Source organism: Choloepus didactylus, chromosome 6 (genome assembly GCF_015220235.1).
Source record: "Choloepus didactylus isolate mChoDid1 chromosome 6, mChoDid1.pri, whole genome shotgun sequence".
Classification (NCBI taxonomy): domain Eukaryota; kingdom Metazoa; phylum Chordata; class Mammalia; order Pilosa; family Megalonychidae; genus Choloepus; species Choloepus didactylus.
The window spans coordinates 27,265,282-27,285,415 of record NC_051312.1 but is presented as its reverse complement, the minus strand read 5'-3'; the positions used below and the strand labels follow the sequence as shown (position 1 = coordinate 27,285,415).

The 20,134-nt window shown below is 35.0% G+C and overlaps 1 pseudogene; it reads right to left on the bottom strand.

Annotated features, from left to right (window-relative positions):
• Positions 1-14,433: 14,433 nt before the first annotated feature.
• On the bottom strand, positions 14,434-15,197 carry LOC119536797 (annotated as a pseudogene).
• Between the last annotated feature and the right edge of the window lie 4,937 nt (positions 15,198-20,134).

Here is a 20,134-nt window from a genome sequence, read left to right as displayed (position 1 = left end):
ATCACGTATTTGATCCTCAGACAAATAATTTAATATTCTAATGTGAAAAGCTAATTCTTTTTCCTTCTTGAGAAATGGAAACAGTCAAACATGTTCTACATTTATCACTGGGTCATTAAGAAATTTACATAAATTAATTTATAACATCATAATCCAGGAAATTTAACAATCACTCACATTAAAGTACTAAGAGATTGTATACATTTTATATATATAAATATTAATTTTATGATATTCTCCTTGTACCATATTTATATTAGAGACATATGCTTTCATTCCATCTCAGAATTCAGTGAGGACCACAGCTGTGGATTATGTCTTATAATTCCTTGGTAGCTTCCATTCTACTAAAACAGTAGTAAATTCATAATACAATGTAGAGATTATGAATTTATTCCATAAATATTTATCAGACTTTTTTCATCTAATTTGATATATAGCTTTCTTCAATTATTCCAACAATGTGCCCATTATATGTGTGATTGAGGAACGAGTATCTGATGGCTTTGTTAAATTCAGGTGTTAACCCTTTACCTTGTCTTAGATATTTTATATAAAAACAGGTCAAGTTTTAATATATGGAAAGAAATAAAATAACAAAATCTTATGTTAATCCAAATTGCACTAAACTTTGAAGAGTTATGACAAATTTTGCAGTTGTGAAGGTCCTGATAGAACATTAGAGTGTCATTAGATACAAAATGGACTATACTACCATGTAATAAGAGAACAAAACCATGTAATAAGAAAAAAAAAAGAAATTTAAAATCCAACAAGTGGATGAATGGAGGGAACTACAACATGAAAGTAGGGTTGCAGATTCAAAGCAGAAAAAAAATGATTAAATGCAATCCAAATCAATGTCAAATGCTGTAAACTGACACCTTCATAATTTATGAAGTCACTGTTTTAACAACTACAAGGGATCAGTGACAAAGATAAGAAGAAAATATTATATGCTAGCCAAACATTTCTTGGATGATCTAGAACTTTAGAGATGTAATCTTTGATTTTCTTGATGTGGTATAATTTTTTCCTAAACAAGTATTTTTGACCCCAAGGAGATTAGAATTAAATATAGAAAAACCAGACTTAAAATAAACTCATAAACACTTATGATGTTATGATATATGAGAGAATTTTGTAGATTAGAAGCTAGATTTTCCATCCCTTACTCATAATTTTAAAATGGAGAAGCTTTTGTAATTTACTTTAGGCTCAACATTTCAATCGTATAAAGAATGATCTGTTATTCATTCAGGATTGAAAATTGAAAACAAAAAATAAGTGGAATTACCTACACCATTCTTCAAATATGCCTTGCATTTTCCAACTTCTGTACCCTTGCCTGGTAAACTCTACTACCTAACTCATTCCCAAGGAAAATCACACACTTTCTTTAACAATTTCTTATAGATTCTGGGCATATTCTATGTAATTATACAAGCCTTTTACCAGATTCACTTAGTCAGATTCTTGCTATGCCTTTCTCTAGTAGTGCTTAACAGAATGCCAGGCATATTGAGCTGTATAATAACTATTTATTGAACAAGGTGAATATAATTTTTATATTATTCTGCTCAATAATTTTACAGTTTTAGGTAGAAATAAATAATGGTTGTAAAGTTATAAATTTAAAGGTTGAATTAAGTTTTATGTGTACATGTGAATAATTAAATATTATGAAAATGTGTAAATAATGACTTGAATTCCAGAAGAAAAAATTCAGGAAAAATCTGCAACAAAACCAGAATATTCAACAGTATTCTGTACCTGGATGCCAACTCCCCACACCAGATGGTCAATGCAGACCAAATGTTGGTCTACATAATTTCTGTGAAAATATATTCATTAGTGACATATGAAGTAATGTTTGTTAATATAGAAAGCCAAAAAGATAGGCTTTTCCTAAGAAATGATGGAGAAGTAAAGATTAACCTTTCCAACATTGATTCCTTGTAGTCTGCCTTCTTGCAAAACTGTGTGGAAACCAGCTGCAGCTCAGTGCTAAGGCAATAAACCCTAGCTAAATGCTGAAGTGAGAGTCAGACTACAGGTTTTGATGTCATTACATTTTAACCTTGTCAAATAGATTCCTGATGAAGCCCCCAGCCGCAGTCACATGTTTGCAATACTAAGGCTTGGACCACAGGTTCTTCCTCTTGATCAGGGTGAGTCTGGTACTTTCCAACCGATAAGTGTTAAAAAGTGACAAATTAACACCATAAACAAGATTCTATCACATGATACTCCTACTGTATCTAATCCCATTGTCCACCATAGAAGGACATGTGCTTTTCTAATCATACAACATAAAGGTATCACAGTACTTGGATTAAGGTCCTTATTCCAAATAATGATACCCAGCTATGCTGACTTGCTATGTGATAGTCAAAGGGGGAAATGAGCACCTTATGTTGCTTCTACCTCTGTGAAATTCCCGTATACCCCCCCCCCCAAAAAAAAAGCTAGTCTTAATCCTAATAAATCATCCAGCATTGTTTGATTAGGCAGTTTCATAAGGAGGTTGTTTGGCTGGGCATCTGCAATTCCCTTCTAGAAGTAAATCTAGGAGCTAGAGACCCCCTAGGGCATGGAAAATGCCTAGTTAGGGCAGCATAACCACCCTTTCAAAGACTGGGATGGTGGATCACCAAATGATCATGGAGTCTAGCCATACAAAGTCCAATAATCTTGAGAGCTAGGTTTCCAATGGAAACTATACCAAGGAGATATGATCACCTGGGATTGTTTCTTTGCTGTTAATAATGGCTTTGGGTGAGTTGTCTAAAGGGGAGACCTCTGAAAGGAAGACCAAAGTAGCACCTGATGAAATCATGAGTGGTGATGAGCTTCTGTGTGAACCAAACTCTTTTCAGGTCCAAGTTGAATGGCAATTATACCCTAAAAATGACATTATATAATTTCTACCATCAGTGTTTCAAATACATCAAACTGAATGTACCAAATAGATTTTAATTGGAGGCATATCATATAACTCACTGGTTCAAACTACAGTTTACTTTAGCAAATAAGAATTATATGGAAACCTGAATCTTGTCTATGGACTAAGTCATATGGAAATCAGGTGGCTTTCTCAAGAACATATGCAGGAAGTGGAAGAGTAACCCTGTATTAGTGACAATTTCACAAAATTTGGCAAATTCTCCTCAGCTATTTGAAAATGCCGGTGGGAAAAAATGTGACCCTTGGTGTCACAGCCCAAGAGGGCTTTGCCAGTCAAAAGACCAAAGAAAATGCCCAGCATTTGCTGAAACATGAACTTTATTTGGGCCTTACTCACAGGGAGGCAGAATTTAAATGGCTTTTTTCACCGGGCAGGTACTGCTTTTGCAGGGAAAATCGGCATTAGACAAAGACATTCCTAAGGATGGGGGGAGCATAGATGCAGGAACAGGTCACTCTGACCTTAGGGGTGGTGCAGGAAGGACTAGAATAACACTTGAGCAATTACATTTTGCTCTTTTTGTGAGACTAAGAGTCTCTCACTTCCTGCCTCCTTCACATAAAGTTACATTTGAAAGTCAATTTACCTTTTTTCTCCTTACTGGCTTACAAAGACAATAGGTTCAACATTTAGCTGCCTTGGTCATGCAGACTGCTGTGCACCAAAGATCTGCAGGCCCATTTTGCTCAGGCCATGGCTTGCCACACTTGGCATTATGCTCCTATGAAAAGTTCACTCTATTATCTTACCTGAGTGGCAATGAGCAAGTAGGCTACTTCCTGTGTCCTCCTCATGCTACTATGGAATCCTGCAATGGCAAGGTGTTGATAGAGGGCTGCATGTTCTGCTTAAATGATTGTAAATGGGCAAGGTTTCAATTATTACCACACCTTTCTTTGTTATGTTTATTATCTTAAATATTCAGAATTCTCTCCTACAACAATATCAGTGATTATACTCACTACCCTATTTAATTGAAAAAGTATCAATCACTGATATAGTAGGGTAAAAAACACACAAGTCACCATTTTGGATGAGAAGAGTATTATTAGAAGTAAGGGCTAACTTGTATAAAATTAATCCCCTGATGGCAGACTTCTTGTAAACTTCTATGAAAACTAGTGTCAAAAGGCAAATTTTCTCATTGCTCCCCAAAAAGAAAAATAGGCAAATCAGAGTTGAATTTACAGATTACATTATTTTATTCAGGACACCAAGTTTCGCTGCAACAAGGAAGCCCAAGAAAATGTGAAAGTGGAAGTTGCTTCAATCTTCTGGGGATGGCAAATAATTTTTATGGTCATGAGAAGGAAGTTAGCATAACTTTTATTGATTGGAGGGGCATGTTTGGGGCAGGGGGGCTTTATTTACATTGGGTCAAATGTAATGTTCTAGGGGCTTGATTGGTTATCTGGGTCAGGCACCTTGGTGGGCATTTCAAATTCAAAATGATATCAAAGGTAACTCTAAAGGGAGCTCCAAGAAGAAGGGTACAGATTTTTTGACTCTGTACCCTTATATAATCTTATCAATTTCTCCCCTTTTGGACATTCCCTCAGTTAGAAGGGCTTGACCAAAGATTTTCTTTGCCTCTCATTTACCACTAAAAGTCTCTCATGTTTCATCACAGATTTCACCAGTTAGCTGAATCTCAAGATTTTCATTGTCCCATTCATGATGGTTCGGTATCCTCAGTTATACCATTTGTAGAGTCATGTTACTGCATAGTAGCATTTAAGAGTTGAGAGATCAGACAATGAATTAGAAAAATTATGAATATTATGATTAAGAGGATCACAATTGCCTCTATCAGAATATCTCTGAGCCAAGGTTCCCATGACCCTAGAAGCCAACCAAAAAGAGATACCAATCTATTTGGGAGGTGTGTAAGCTTATTTGGCAGCTTCTCTAGCATGGGCTTCTGTTGCCATTATATCTTGGTAAACTTCTTTTTGACTACTTACAACTACATGGCACTGGGTACCCACTAGGGAACACACACCTTCTTGGGAATTCAGAACATAGTCTAATGCCAATTGATTTTGTAGAGTCATTTTGTGAAGTTCCAATACTTCATCAATTATTGAACTGATGATCTGCCCTAGGAGAGAGATAGATTTTTCTAATTTTAAAGTTACCTTTTCTAATACAATCTGTAATCTTATAGTGCATCCTCCAGCATGTGAGACAGCTGCTCCAGTGTGAAGGTAAGCAATACCAAGATCAGAATACTGAGTAAGTTTAGCCTAGGTTAATGGTTTTCCATTATCCATTTAGAGCTCTATCTAGTCTGGCAATAGGTTCTTCATAAATATCAATAGAATGGGAAGAGGTCATAAAAACCCTCAGTTTTTAATTTTCCCTTTTGTAAGCTTATTATAGATAGCCATTTGGGGAACAGCATAGGCTATATAACAGAAACTAACCCAGTTAATGCTAGTACTTCATATGCATTGCCTCCAAATAAAATAAAATAAAAAAAAGTCCATGAAGAGGATAATAAGGATATCTATTAGTATTTAATATCTTTAAGGAATTGGATGTAAACTCCAAAAACAGCATCATAGTCACCATCATTTTCATTGCTAGCTGATATTTTGGTCCCATTTAATCAACAATTCCCTTTGCCTGACCAGCCTACCATGAATTTGTGCCTTGAGGGGAATAAGTTATTAAATTATTAAGCCCTTGGGATGTTAGGAGAGAAGTGGTATCTCTAAAGGGGATCTTGCCGCTATACTATGCTCCTGTCTTATGAAAGGAAAAGGAATTTTAACACTTAGAGACTGAACATTTACTATGCCCCTCATGGGGTCATTGGTATCTGTCTGGTTTCTAAAAAGTATCATGTTCTTTGGGTTAAAGGGGTCACATTATAACCCCAGTCTTGGGGATACTTAAAGTACAGTTAAGAGTCATCTCAATAAGGAGATATATCAGATTGGGTATACCTGAAGTTTCCTGTGACAGCCAAATTTATAAGTGTAAAGGGGATGGTTATTAGAGGAATACTTGTTTTAGGACTAAGTCGGGAATGGGCACAGGTTCAGTAGTTACTCTGATTGGTTACATTTGCTATATTTTGTGTGCTAGAATGATGAAAGAAATATGTTCAAGGTAAGAATACATAGGACAGAATAGGGAAAGAAGAGATAAAAGAAAATCATGGTGAAGTTAAAATATTCTTGGGAATGGAATTTGAGCATTGCAAGAGGTGTAGAATGAATAGCAGAATGTTTAGACAGATGATGAAAAGGAAGAAAGAGGGAATAAGAAGAGCAAATCCAGGGAGGGATCTTGGGCATCTTCTACTTGTTCTAATTTCTTGGGTAGAAGCTGTCTACAGTGGAGTCTGTCTATTTATGGAAATCTTGTGTTAACTTTAGCTTGAGGTTCAAAATGTGAGTGATTTCACAAGAGCTTGGAGTATGTTTCTGTTGTGACCTGTGGACCCAGGGGTCAATTCCTTGTAGTTTTAATGCTGTAGAGCTGGTCAGTAAGATTTGATAAGGTCGTTTCCATCTGAGTTCTCAAGCAGTCTTTCATTACTGTCTCTTCTAGCATACCAGGTTTCTAGGTTGAATATCCTCTAAAGTCCACTGTAGAGGAATCTTGGGAAAAGCAGTCTGGATCTGTGAATGGTGGAACTATTAGTTATGTAATTGCTACCTTAAAATAATTAGCAATTTCAGATTGAAATAGATTGGGTTCCAGTATAATAGAAAAAATTAATGAGCATCATGGTTCTTCCCATTACGATTTCAAAGTGGGATAACTGATATTTTCCTGAGGGAATAGATCTTATGGCTATCAAAGCTAAGGGAAGAATCTTAGGCCATAGTAGAGAGAAAGATTCAGATAATTTAGATAATTTAAGTTTTAAGTTACCATTTGTTTATTTTACCTTTCCTGATGATTGATAATGGTAGGAGCAGTGAGGTTTTGGATTAATGGGTGAGACCTTGCAAAATTCCTTGATTACCATTCCAATGAAATGGTTGCCTCTGTTGCTAAAAACAATAGCAGAAATTCCCCCAGGCAGGGAAAACAAAGTCTAATAGATTTTTAGCCGTTATGAGGGCAGTCATCTTATTATAAGGAAAGGCCTCTATCCATCCACAGAATGTACACACAATAACAAGGACATATTAATATCCCATAGAAGGGAGTCAGTGTATAAAGACCATTTTAAGATGTTCAAAGGGCCTTTTCAACTGTGGCATCTGACCTTGTCCCATCTTTACAATTTTACCAAGGTTATGTAATTTACAGGAGGAACATGACTCATAAACTTTCCTTGCTTCTTTGTTTAAAGTGCCCCCTGCCTTGTTTATAGATGAAATGAGGGATTCTGAGCCCTGATGGGTGCATTCATATAAAATTTGGAGTATAGGCCAATTGAAGGACTTGGGTGCTACCAGGCAGCTATCCTGGGACTATCAGAGTCCATCAGAGTAGAGGAACATCCAGCGCTGAGCAAATTTTCTTTTTCAATTTCAAGAACTGATTGTTAAATTTTACTCAGGGTGCCTTGAAAATCCTCCTTAGTCTTGTCTACAGGTTTTAAAGTCATAAGCTGTTGACCTAACATTGTGCTGTCCTTTTAGCATAAAGGTCAATCAGAGTATTTATTTTATGTTCCTTGATTTATCTCCTTGAGTGAGTTTCTATTCTTATAATGGCTTTTCTCTTAGGAATCTTAGAGCATCAGGGAGGTCATTTACTAGGTGTCCAATTTTTATGGGAGTTCCAGCAAGTGTTATGAATCCCCTTAGCTTCCCAAGTGTGCCAAATTCATGGACTACACCAAAGGCATATCTGTTATCTGTATAAAGGGTCAACCTCTAAGAGTCTGCCAACTTACAAACTCTGGTCAAAACTGTTTATTCAGCCATTAGGGCTGGCATAACCTCCTGTAAGCATTTATATTCAAGAGATTCCTGAGAAGTAGTTATTGTTTAGCCCCCCCGATAGTTACCATTTTCAGTCTTGAGGTAGGATTCATCTATGAAAAGAATGAGATCCAGATTTTTGAAGAGGATTGCCTCTGAGACCCATCTTAGGGGTAGAAAGTTCATAAATGCAGGACAAGAAGCCATGACCTCATCTTTCTCCAGGTGAGGAAGGAGCATGACTGGATTGATGGATAGTTATATGGAGAGGGGTCAGAAAAAGGATTTTATCTGAGGTCAATCTATTAGAAGAAAAATGCTGGGTATTTTCAGTTAAAAGAAAAGTCTGTACTGCATGGAGGACCTTTAGATATAGGGGAGATCCTAGAATCATGTTGGCTGAAGTCTCAGCCAATTTAAGGGGCTGGAGTGGCAGCCTAAGACAAGGTGAATAGGCCTTGGTAACTGGGTGGGAGGTTTATACAGGGATGAGCAATACAACTCTTCTTGTCCTCATGCTTTTGAGTTAGGGCTATCATCGCATTTCCATCTCTTTCATGTACAAAATAGGAAGAAAGTAGTATAATTTGGAAGTTCAGAGAAGGTGGCTATATTAAACATGCCTTTAGTTTGATAAATGCCTTTTTTGCATCATTAGTGCAAGGGAAGGTGTGCATTTTTGAGACTGTTATGGACCCCAGAAGAGTCATGATCTTTTAACCCAATATTGCTGGGTGGAAACTTTTTGATTGAGTGTTTACATGGAGATGTGACTCATCCAACTGTGAGTGATACCTTTGATTGGGTTATTTCCATGGAGGTGTGGACCATGCCCATTCTGGATGGGTCTTGATTAATTCACTAAAGTACACAAGTGATCTCAGGAGCCAACAGAGATGCTGATGCTTGGAGACACTGGGAGATGCAGACAGAAAGATGTTAGGAGATGCTAGCCCAGAATTTTCCCCAGAGAAGCTAAAAGAGGACCCCCATGTGCTTAAAGAGAAATGCCCTGGGAGAATAAGTAAAGATACACAGAGACTGAGAGAGAAAAGATAAGGAAAAAGCTATTTTGAAATTAGAACCTGGGTTCAAAGGACCAGCAGACAACAGCCACATGCCTTCCCAGCTAACAGAGGTGTTCCAGACACAACTGACCTTTCTTCAGTGAAGGTATCATCTTGTTAATGCCTTAGTCTGGACCCTTCTATGACCTTAGAACTATAACTTTGTAACTTAATAAATCCCCTTTATAAAAGTCAATCCATTTCTGGAATGTTGCTTAATGGCAGCATTAACAAACCAGAACAATTTTGGTACTGAGAGTGGAGTGCTGCTGAGTTTGCAAATACCAAACATGTTGGAACAGATTTTTAAAAGGATAAGGGGAATATTCTGGAAGAATTGTGAGGAGCTTGATAGAAAAGTCCTAGATTGCTTTGAAGAGACTATTAGTAGAAATATGGACTCTAAAGATACTTCCAACAAGGCCTTAGACACAAATGATGACTGTCATTGCCAAGTGGAAGAAAGATTATCCTTGTTTTAAGGTGGCAGAGAATTTGGCAAAATTGTGTGAGTCCTGGTGTCAGATGGAAGGCAGAATTTGAGAACGACAAGGTGGGCTACTTAGCTGAAGAGATCTTCAAACTAAATGACAAAAATGCAATCTAGCTTCTCCTTGTAGCTTACAGTAAAATCCAAGAAGAAAGAGATAAGCTGAGAACTGAACTCTTGGGTACAAAGAAACCAGAAATTGATGGTCTGGAAAACTCTGGGTTTCCAGAAAGTGGAACCCCACAGGCTGCAGCCCCCACCTCCATGTGGGTATTTAACAAATCCTAGAAACAGCCAGCCATTTCAATTTCAGTAGAAGCCAGGATTGGAAATGGAGTTATCCAGAAAGAACATGTGGAAAGCCCAATTGCCTGATGGTTTTGACCCCTGTGTGCTGCATGTCAAACAAAGAAATATTTTGTGATATCTATATAGATGGAAACCACTGCCAGTATGGACTAAAAGGGACAGAAAAGGTACAGATTGAAGGAAAAATTTCTTCAGACAAGGCAGAACCATGGAAGCCAAGGTCTGAGGCCAAGTAATCTTTGGCAAGGAGAGCAGAGCAATCCATGCACTTGGAAAGGGTGAGTTTGCCCCAAAGGCAGAGGGTTGACCCAACTTAACTCAAGGTAATCAAGGTCAGCTATTAACTAATTGTGAACCAAAGAGTCCTCTGGAATTTCAAGGAAGAGTCCCTGGGGTTTGCATACTAATTTGCAACATAAATTATTTAATAAATCTCTACCTAAAGATTAATTGGTGCACTCTAACAGAGAAGTAAAGGATGGGTACCTTGTATGGTCCTATAGTTACATTCAATGGTTGAGACAGAGGGCTAATTTGTGGGTTGTTTGCAATTCTTACCACATAAGCAGTTTGGTCACTCTGAACAGGAAGTGCTAGAAATATACTAGGATAAATAGTTGAGAATGTGGCCTCTATCAGTGAAGAAAATTTGTTTCACCCCCTTAAATGTAATTTGTTTCCCCCTTTGCAACTAGTTCAGTTGAGGGGAGGAGGCCACATTCTCCCTTGGAACCTCTTCTGGATTTGTATGTTGGGGTAACTGATTGACAGTTTTTATTTTTTTCCTGAAGGGCACAGCATTCTTTTGCCAATATCCCCTTTGTCTGCAATACCTACATATGGCTTCATCACAATTATTGACTGGATGGGGCAGACAAACATTTAGTTTTTGATTTGCAGGGTACTAATTTAGTAGCATCTCATTTTGATTCTAGTGCTCTTTCACAAACTCTCCTGCCAAGTGTTCAGAAAGGGGCATTATTTCCCATTCAATATTTTACTTCTTTTGCTTTTCTCACACTACACTTTAAAAGAAACACAGCCTGTTTATCAGTACTTATAAGCTATTCCAGCCAGATTGCTTGCATAACCTCAAATTAGTATGAGTTACTAAAACAATGCACCTGATATTGCTTTGATCTCTGAATTTTCTCCAAGAAACACTGTTCCACAACACTATTTGTGTGTGTGTCTGTATGTGTGTGTGTGTGTGTGTGTGTGTGTGTGTGTGTGTGTGACTGGGGGAATGGATTGGGGAATGGCATCAGGTCATTTATCTTTAGTTTGCTCAAGAAGAAATATGAAAGAAAATTGATGATTTATGAAATATAAAATCTTACATATTCTCATATAGTGAAAAAACAGCTTATTTATGGTAAAATCCTTATAGTACACAATCATAACTATATCTATATAACAATGGCACACACGCATACTTAAGTGGAACTAATAACAATGTGTTAGAAATAAATCATGGCATTTCTCCTCCACTATACCTAACAGTATCTATGGCTGAGTCAGAAAAAGTATGGATCATTAATCATTACTCAATGCCAACCTCTATTTTAAGCTCTCAATATGGCAAATGCCTATCTAATGGTAGTGTTTCAAAAATATTTTTTATTTACTTCTAAGAGAAGCATAATTATTGATGCATTCTTTTGAGGATATAGATTTATTTTAAGTCTGACCTACAATTTTTTTTCTGTGATGTCACCAGAAAAAGTTTTTTTTTTCTACCTTATATCATGAAAATCATTTGACTTTCACCTCCACTACTCAATGTAAGGATGTGAGAAAAATAAAGATGTAGAATTGTCACATGAACATTATTTCTTACCTTAATTTGAATTGTTCAAATTATTTAGGAAAGAACACCATATTTTGTATTTTAAATTTGCATATTGCATTTCTTTTTTTGATTGAAATGCAGTATAACTTCTCAGGTAGGATTCTCTCTCACAATAGACTGAGGAAGAACAATAAATCTCATTCAATGTATCCTACCCTTCTAATTTCTTCTCAACTGTGTCCCATGTCATAAAACATATTATTTGGCTTTAATTTTATGTGTTTTTTTAAATTAAAATAATGTTTTAATTTTATGTGCTTATGCATATTATCATATTAGATCACAAAAATGAATAGAAAATAGAGAAATAGTGCAGAACAAAACAAGTAAGAACACATCTCGGATTTCTAGCCAAATTACTATTTTGACTTATTTTCAGGTACCAGGCTCACAGTTCTGGGTTTAATTTAACTTTCTCTGCCTTACGGACAAAGCAAAAGTTTTGTACTAGATCAGTGCTTCTCAACCAGGGTGATTTTGTTCTCTCATCTGGCATTTGGTAATATTTGAATATATCTTTAATAGGCAGCATGCTACTGTCATCTAGTGGGTAGAGGCAAGGGATGCTGCTAAACTTCTGGTTATAAAAGAAAAGATTTTCATGCAGTTTAAGATCTCACAACTTTTAGAATTTATGAATCAGGCAATATCCCATTCAGAAAGTACAAGGAAGCTCTATCAAGGGTGTGGAAAGTAAAATGTCATATAGGGCAAATGCAGGAAGCAAGTGAAGAAATGTTATGGTTGGCTAACATTGTTTCCCTTTTACCTAAGGAGTCTTACAAGGTGGGGAATAGTTGGTTGCTTAGGAATGAGGAAGTTAGCAGGCAAGTTGAGCATTTACAGTAAATAGAAACTAGCTTAGGTTTTTGGTTTTCCTGATGTGGGGCTTAGCATCGGTGCCTCCATAATGAGCCTACTAGATTCTATTTATCACTTACAATGTAAAGGTTCACCCTCAACAAAGAATAACCGGGCCTCAAATGACAATAGCACTACTTTTGAGAAACCTGGGGATAGAAGAACTTTTAACAGTTTTAATAGTTTTCCAATCCATTAGACTTTAATAACCTTAGGCTAACTTATTTCAGAAAATGAAAAATAAATCTTACATTTGATAGCTCCCTGTTAGAGAAGCTGGTGTGCTGCTTCTTGCAATTTGATGAGTCTTAACACAATGAATGAATAACCAAAGAGATCATGTTTCTAACAGGAGAGTACACTAAAATTTCAGGAACAGTTCAATATACCTTATAAATTTCATTTTTAGGGTACAGATAAATGGCATTTTCCAGCTCACCTGTACTCTGACAAAGTTTTTGTAGGAGGGTGCAGAATTTAATATGACAAATAGTCACTAAGCTGAATTTTCAGCTCTGGCAACATCCCAGAATATTTAGATTTCTTTACAGATATTTCAAAAATGTGTGTTTTCTTAAACATTAAATATTAAATGTTATCTTAAAAGCAAATAGTAATAGAATATTGGTAAAATAGCCAACAATTACTACTATGTGTCAGGCACTCTTCTAAAAACTTTACATATTTTCTAGGTGATTTAGACATTTTAGTTTGTTTAATCCTCAAATTATAATTTTACTAAGTATAATTTCATATTTTAGTTCAATCAGTCCTCAAAACAACTTTATTGACTGGGCAGTATCTTACTGTCTCCATTTATAGAGGACACTAGTCACTCAAATATATATTTCATTTTCATACCAAATTTGTCTAAATTTTCATGTTAAATTAACAGTGGGAGAATATTCAGTATAAATAATCCAATCATTTTTATTTTCATAATTACTGCAAAACACAAATATTATACATTCAGATGTAAACAATTCATCATTCAACTTTGTCACGAGAATCTCTTGCAGAGACTGTAAGATCAAAATCAACCACAGAAAACATCTGATAATCTCATGATTCAAAATGATTGCAGAGAAAAACTGCTTACACTTCAACTGGTTTGCATTAATTTACAGAATAAAATTTTCAGAACAATTTTTTTACATCTACTTGAAGATAGAACCTAAAAGAAAATGTCAGTAATATATACATGAAAATAGTAATTTATGGAGTTTATACTCTTGATGATTTTCACAATCTTGTTTGATTTTCACAAATGCCCATTGTGAATGAGAGTTGAGATCTTTTCCAGCAAATCAATCTAGCACAAAAAGAGATAATGTGGTTTATCTTCACTCTGACCTAATATCAAAGAGGCTGTTGTCATTTACCTACTCTCTGATTTCCTAAAAGCCAATGAACCCCTCCCCTACCACTACTACCACTACCCATCATTGATAATATAAACCTTCCCTAGTGATAAATGTTCTATAAGTAGAGAACAGAAACACAGAGGGCTAAATCTAACCATTCATCTAGCTATCCATCCAACCACACACATATTAATCTATCTTCTTAACACATATTAATGAGGACATGCAATATACCATGTTCTTTACATTTGTTTGAAAATAAACCAATAATACATATCCCATGCTGCCAAGGATATTATAATCTGGGTGGGTTAACAGACAAATCAACACATACCTTCAATGCAATATGATAAAGAATATAGTGAGTCCAAAGTATTTCAGGACACTGAATGAACAATGAAGTTTCCCTTTTTAAATTCAGGAATGTTTACAGAGTAGAAGAATTTGGAAGAGAATGGTTGCTGGAAGAGAGTACAGAACATTTTATCATGTTGATGAAAAGGTCTCTACTTCTGGCAAATGGTGATAATTTAAAATAATTGAAGCATGAGGTATGTATGATATATTTTTACACTATAAGATTGGAAGAGAAGGGTAAGCCTGAGCATTTGAAATTATTTACATTATCATTCATTTGAAAATCCAATTTCTTTCCAAAAGTTTTTTGAGAGCATTTTTCATATTCTTGTTTCTGAAACTGAAGATTATTGGGTTAATCATGTGAAAGACAATTGTACAAAACACTGCAACAACCTTATCAGTGTCTAGAGAATAACTGGTCATGGGATGTGAGTACATAAATAGGAGGATCCCATAGAATAAAGTGACTGCTAAGAGATGGGAAGCACAGATGGAGAATGTTTTGCTTCTGCATCCTTGGGACTTGATGCTTAAAACAATGATAAAGATGCAGAAGTACAAGACAAATATGACCATGAAATTGCTCATCTGAATGAAGCTACCAAAGACAAGAGAGCAGAAGCTCATTGATAGGTGTATCTGCACATGATAAAGCCAGAAGTAGTGGGAAATCAAAGATAAGATGCTTGACTAGATTGAAACCACAAAATGGCAGCCTGAATGTGAGGCAGACTTGCACCAGTGAATTCATACTTCCATTCAAGTATGCCAACACAATGAAACAGAGACAGCCTCTCCTAGACATAAGTGGAATAGAGCAATGGGTTACAGATGGCTGCATAATGATCATATGCCATTGCTGCCAGGCTAATGCACTTGGAATCAGCAAAACAAGTAAAGAAAAATATTTGTAGTGCACAACCATAGGGAGAGATACTCTTCTTGGATGCTAAGCAATTCACCAGCATTTTATGAGTGATTGCCATAGAATAGCTGATGTCTAAGAAAGATAAGTTGCTAAGAATATAACACATGGGGTGTGAAGTCTTGAATTGATATTAACTAAGATCATTAAGTTCATATTTCCCACCACAATTAATGTGTATCCTAGAGAAATACCAGGAATAGTGTGACTCTGAGATATAGATACTCTGAATCCAACAAATATAAACTCAGTTGGCATGGTGTAATTGCTTTCCAACATCTTGGTTATTTCACTTTTCTCATCCAAGATAGATGGCATTAGAAGATGTGATTTGGCTTGGGTGAACAATGGATCAGGAATGCCTTTATTTTTCCTTCCTAGAAAGAAAATAGATTAATAAAATCATAGCTACAACATTTTCTGTGATGTATTTTTGTTTGTTTTTGTGGTTTTCTTTAAAGGAGGTAATCAGAAATACCATCAGAAGGTGGCATTTCATGATTCAGTAACTCTTTAAAAGCTGTGTGCATTAGGAAATCATATTAGTACCTTTCAATCTGAAAGAGAATAAATGAAGCTCATTTGATGAGACCTGGTAGAGTTATAAGAATAGGCAGAATTGTTAGAGGAAAACATCCATTTTTCCAATCTTAAAGCCACATCCTTCTATGTAAAGGAGGGTATACTTGATAAAAAATCTGGGGCAAAAAATACCCTCAGATAAACAAAATAATCCTACAGTAGAAAATCTGTGATCTTGGAAAGTAGCTTAACCTAATACTTAAAATTTGGTTGTTATACAAGAGATGATGGGGTTGGTTCAAATCTTGACTTTGCCACTTACTGTGACCTTTTAAAGTTACTTAGCAACTCTGTGATGGTGAGAGCATTAAATAAATTAGTATTTGTAAACCATTTATGTAACTGCAATATATTAAGAATCATATGAGTATTTATTAAATTAAATACATTAAAATCAGACCTTTCTGTTTCTGTTTTTCTTGTTGTCTAAATAGCTTGAAATGTCCAGATTGTTGTCTGAAAATTTATATTGTCTTTAGCATCTTGAATGCATCCTTAACATGATCTGTGCTCTCTTGTAAGATACATCATGTGTGTGTGTGTGTGTGTGTGTGTGTGTGTGTGTGTATCATACCTTTAATTTGTACCCTGTAATTGTTGCTTTCCTTTCCCAAAATTTATGTCTCTTTCTTGTCCCTGAGATATGGCAATGTTTGGGGTGTAGGACAGTTGTATCTCTGCACTTATTGAGACAGTTCTAAACTGGGCCTATCTGGGAAAACAATTTTATAAATGGAAGGAGAAATCATCAAGAAAATGAAAGGATGGATGCATATAAATCAGTGGGATTGGAATATTCAGCAGAAAGTAAGAGAACTGTAATGTTAGAAATGGCTGAAATGAATAACAATGTACTAGTAACTAAAGCAAACAAAGACTAGAGATCCATTTTCTCTGACATGCTTAGAAACCTCAGGACTTCCCCGTAGCAAAATACCTGGAATCTTCCAGATGCAATGAGAAAAGAAGTCAGCCTTCTTTGTAAGACAGGATATTAAATAGGAAGAAAACAGAACCTAACAAGGAAAAAATGGAAGGTGGCTACTTGAAATTATAAAGAAATAATCCAAACTCCAAATTCTTGAAGTACCAGGGTAAAAAAAAAAAATATGTTTATGCTGTACAAATGGCATTGTTAATATTTATATAACATTCAGACTTTCACTCCTGAATTCCTGAATTTTTTTTTTTCCTCTTTCTTTCCTTCTTTTTTTTTTTTTACCGATGATACTGAGTTCCATGTCTAAAGAATCAATCTGAGGGAAAGATCAGATGAGAGAAAAGCCAAGGAGAGGTATACTTACAGAAAGGTAATAAAGGCAAGATACAAAAATTAATTACCTGGTAACATCACCATACATGGTTTCAAAATTTCTATATATGAAATTAAAGGACAAATGAGAAACTTGAAAATATTTTAATTTAGATGGTGGATTTATAGTCAATATAAAACAATGTGAGCAATCAGTAGCCAAAGCTATATCCTAGTAGAAAAGCAGTGACAAAACCTGAAAGGGTTATTGACAAATTTAACACATTGGAAAATAAGCAAATAGAACATATTAAACTTTGGTAGTGAACAAAACATAGAAAGCAAATAACTGATTATTTTCAGCTCTAAAATTTATAAACTACAAAAATTTTCTAGCAAGTGTAAAGAATCTTACAAATTTGTTTTCACATAAAATCTGGATGGAGTATAATTTGGCCCAAATTTGTTGAGAAACAATTTAGTTTATCTAACCCAGGAGGGAAAGACTTGCCTTTCCTTAGAAGTCCAAATAATATAAAACACATACTGAGATTAGAGGGAAGATTCCTGTAGAGTCAACCAGTATGAAAGAGTTTTCTTGAAGTTATTTCCATTAAGCCTATAACTAAAGATTTATAATTAAATAATAAATAAGTACCCCAAATATGCTGAATTTACAAGATTCTCTTTTGTTGGCTCCCAAAGAGCAAAATATATCTAATGAGATATCAGTATCAGCATCATCCTTTTTAACTCTGAAATCTCCAATTCATCACATTTACCCACTTATCTGGCTTGGATTTGGTATCACTAGCACAGGAGAGGCCATAGCATGGAAGAATAGGAAGAAAGCAATTAAAAGTCTGGAGGTCTAGGGTCTAATTCTGCCTTGCTCCTCCAAGTCATTTCCTCTTTATACCATAATCTCCTCATTTATAAAGTGGGAAGTGGTACCTACTCTGTTCATTGTGCAAAGTTGTCCTATGAGATTTTTGAGACTGTACACATTTTAAAGCCCCATAATTGGAGCTTTTATATTTGTTTAGCAAACTTTAATAATTTGTTTAGAGATTATTAATATAAATTATTAAAACCAGATATATTCATCAAAATGTTTTATTTCCTCACTGTAAACAACAAAAAATGAACAAATGAAAATTAACAACTCTACAAAATTTCACCAAACAGAAATAAAAAATCACCACCACTACAGCTACTGCCAATATCATCATCAAAACAACATAATAACAAAAAAGGCAAATTCTAACTTTTCTGTTCTTCCATTCTTTGCATAGTTTTCATTTGTGTTTATGCATCAAGTACAACTCCAGTGTACTACAATAGAATACCTAGTTATGTTGATGATGATGATGATGATGATGATGACCACAATGATTATGAAAATAAATAATTTCCAAAAATAAAAGAGAGTATGCCAAGAAATTTCCTAAGCACTTAATATACAGCATTTTGTTTAATCCTCATAATTATCCTATAAGTAGAAATAATTATTTCTGTTTTTGTACAGATTAGAAAATTAGAGCACAGAGAATGTAATTAAGGTGCCCAATTTCATATAGACAGATTCCAATTCCCATATCTTAATCAAAATACTATAATGCCTATGACATTGAAATATTTTCTATGGTTGTTGGGTTTTCATGATAGGTTATGTAATTGTACATGTTAGCACAGAAAGGAACCTCAGCAATAATTTCATCTACTCCCTTATTTTTCAGGGTGGCTAGATCACATTCACAAGATAAATCAGTGAATTTCAATAAATCATTTTAATGAATATGTATCTCATATTTGTAAACAGGTTACAAAATTCCTTTAGGTCAGAGTCCATATTTCTTCCTTAAGTCCCCAGGGCACCTTGAAGACTGTTTATGGGGGTCCAGTAGTCAAATGTTCAATGAGAGAACAACTTCACTTTTCTTAAAGGATTCATCTCATGACACTGAGCTCAGATCAGTGTAATCTCCTAATTTAAGTTTGGCCCCACCAATTCACATGGAAATCTCACCTAAGAAAGCTGCTATTTTTAAAAGATGCCCATGAATGGACTTCTATTTGACACTGAGAAGGAGGGATGTAGAGGAGAGAGAAATTAGTGCTAACTACTCTCAATTCATGGTCTCCTCTTTTCAAATGGCATTGTGCTGTGGTGGTAAAGCACACAGGAATTCCAGTTAGGCACACTTGAGTTTCATGTCAGGTCTGACATCTAATCTTTTACAGGTCATTGAACTTATCCATGCTTCAATTTATTTTTCTTTTTAAATACCATAATGGTGTACAATAAGGTTGAAATCAGGATTAAACTAAATTATCACAGTATTTTTTACAAGGCTTATTATATTGTAATATTGTAGATTCATCAAATGTTTGCATTATCTAATATCTATTATTATTATTATGAACTGCATTATTGTTTTTAAAAATAATCCAGTATCTGGCATTGAGAGCCTAAGTTCTCTGAGTTAATATTTATAAGAACAAACACAAAATAATCAACCATACTGTGGGTGAGTATGTGTTATGCACTCATAGACTCTGAGGTTCTGCTTATTGATGCACGGAATTAATTAGGCCATTGGATTCCCCAAAATTCTAAAATCAGCATAGTCAACTTCCTTCTCATAGGTTTCCTTTATACAATGGCCTTAATATATATTTCTTCAGGAATGGCTTGGCTCTTTTTGTTCTGAGTTATTTCACACCTAAAAAAGATAATCAGCTTGTCACTTTCATTTAGAAAATGTTTGAAATTCTGTTTGCACTCATTTTGTATTTAGAGATCAATTTTTTAAAAAATTTGTACCTTGAAATTACTGAGCATTTCTCATAAACATGTTACCGCTCTAATTATTTAAGTCTTTCTCTAATATCATATGTTTATGTTTGGTTTTTCCCCACAAATGTTTTTAGTAAGTATTGTTCTACATATTTTCCTGAGGGAACTTGTTTGTTATAAATTTGATCTTTTTAAAAATTACATTCTAAATATTTGTCTCAAGAGTAGAGAAATGCAACTTATTTTCAGATATTGATCCTAGTTTCAGTGAACTAAAGAACCTCTTTTATTGATCCCCATAATTTGTCAATGCATGCTTTTGCATGATTATATTCCTGTCCTTATGCTTGTATTGTAAATATAAGCATAAAGGCATGTATTTTAAATAATTTTAAAGTGAATGCCACTAAAC